The following is a 2,502-nucleotide window of genomic DNA, read 5'->3' as shown; positions in this document are numbered from 1 at the left end:
CTGGAGGTTTGGTTTGGATCTATCAAATCTCATAGAATTTTGGGATGGGGCAGAATACAAAGCGTTAAAATGATATTATTTTCTTCATCTTTCAAATTTTAGCACATAGTTTCTTTTTCAGTGGCGTTTTTGTCCAAATTTTTTATTGTGCCATTGTGAATGTAGAAAGAATTTGAGAATTTTGGTGACTTGATTTGATTTTAACTAAATTGAGTTGTGCTCATTTTTTTCTTGGTTTTAAATTTTATGCACACTGCCTAATTGTCTTTCCATATGAATTGAGATTGATGTGAGTTCTCACTGGTCGGAGAAGATTATTGGAGTACTGACGATGATGTGAGTTAGAGATTGAGAAAGTCTAGGGATCAACTTGATAATCTTTTCTAAAGTTCAATAATCAAATTAGAAATTTATTATTTTTTAATGTGTCAAATCACCAAATAAATAAGAGTTAATGACTCAGTTACTAAAATATAATAAATAGATAACATTAGTGATTGAAATTTAACTTTTTAAAATTAGTGATCAAAATAAGAGAGATTGAAAATAAAAATAACATTAGATGTAATTTATCCATAAATTAAATATTTTCCATTGTCATCAGGATTGTCATGCAAGAAAAAGAATCATTATCATACGTTACATATATTAGTATCATTTCAGTAATTAATTGAGGTTTTATGATATTATTTGTGTAAAAAAAATAATTTTTTAACTCCATAAAAATATACCTATATATATAAGGAAAATAATTTAGAGTACTACCAATAAAAAATTTATAAACACCATTACAATGGTGATAATTTTTTTTAATAATATATGGTGATTACTGATAGTATTTGTTTAAGATTTTTTTAATAACACACCCTACATATACAAATGGTTGAACCTAGAACTTCCATGAGCCCCTCCCCTCCCGCAGCACTAGCCTCCTTAAATGGCGCCGCGTTGCTGCAAGTGGTAATATATATATTATGCGAAGGGATTTCCTCCAACATAAGAAGACCTGTAGATTGCAGGGATGAAGAATTCACCATTAGGATGCTGGTTGGTGTTTAAAGTACTCAAATGTCACTGTTCGGATGGAAAAATGAAGTTACGTTGCAGGTGGTGGGTTGTTGGGTACTTGCTGCCCAATATATGAACCTGAGGGGTTTTTAAAAAATATATATATATTTCAGAAAAACAAAATATGACGTGATAAATAATAAGAAATGCACAAATGACTGCAAAATCCAAAAAACACTTTTAACTTATCAAAATTTATATAAAAATATTTTAAACATGACAAGGATACACAAATCGTCTCCGCTACAAATAATGATCAAGTGGTATAAAGAAAATCCTAGAAAGAAGGAAACTTACTCGAAGACATTCCTAAAGGATATGAGTGTGGTTGCAACCATTGAATAGAAGGGGAAGCAAGGCTGGAAGTGTCTGATACCAATATGTTGGGTTCGGATACATGCCAAGAAGCCATAAAAGGTGACTGTAACACGTACCACAAATTAGCATCATGAATACTTTCAACTGCGTGTACAAAATAATATGAGGTAGCTGGTTCACTATGACCTAGGATTCAAATATCAGTGTTAAATACAAGTATGCTGGAACGAGTAGAATTTCATGTTAGAAAAGGAAATTTTTGAAATTTTAAGAGAATATGAACTTCTAAAATTCTAGGCGACGAAAAGAGATTATCAATATAAAATTTAAAGGAAAAAATATATGATATTTTCAAAGGGGGGACGACTGGCTCAGTCTACCCCGGCAAGTATTTCCACGTATTTGGAAGATTATATCTCCATATATATTCATATTCAGATATTTCATGAAAATTAAAGAGTCGGGGCAATGATGACATGGAGGACCAATTCATCATCAAATCGAAGACTAACTTTTTTTGAAGGGTTGCCGGACCGCCTGTGACTAAGATTGCTAGGAACTAAAATGCGTTCCACAAACGATTCAAAAATAACCAGAACTAGCTTTCTGAAAAAATGACGAAGAAGAAAACATATAGCTTTTTCACTGAAAAGAGTAAATAAACACCAGAGTATCAATGTATGAAAACCTCTAGTCACATAATCATTAGAACAACTAAAGATGAATTTGGATGTGTACCATTGTTGCTGGATTTGCTGGTTGATATACTGCTGGCATTTTCTGTACAAGAAACCACAGATTAAAATTAGAAAGTTATTACGAGAAGAGAAACTTGTTATTCTGAGACGAATTACCGCCATCGGAGAATAGTGCAAGCCATAACCCAGGACATGGACTTGCGACTGTAAGGGAGCAGGCGAATACTGCAATCCTTGATCCATGACGTGGACTTGAACGGCTTGGCACCTAGGGGATTGTAAAGGCACATGTGATTACTGCAAGCCAGGCCCCATGAAGTGGGATTGAAGTGCTTGCGATTGTGCAGGAGCTGGTGAAGGGGTTGCTACAAAAAGATGCCGCAGAACATTCGGAATATAGTTAGATACATAGAAAATA

This window comes from Hibiscus syriacus, unplaced genomic scaffold (assembly GCF_006381635.1).
Source record: "Hibiscus syriacus cultivar Baekdansim isolate YM2019G1 unplaced genomic scaffold, ASM638163v2 tig00111393_pilon, whole genome shotgun sequence".
Lineage (NCBI taxonomy): Eukaryota > Viridiplantae > Streptophyta > Magnoliopsida > Malvales > Malvaceae > Hibiscus > Hibiscus syriacus.
Note: the sequence above shows the minus strand (reverse complement) of the source record.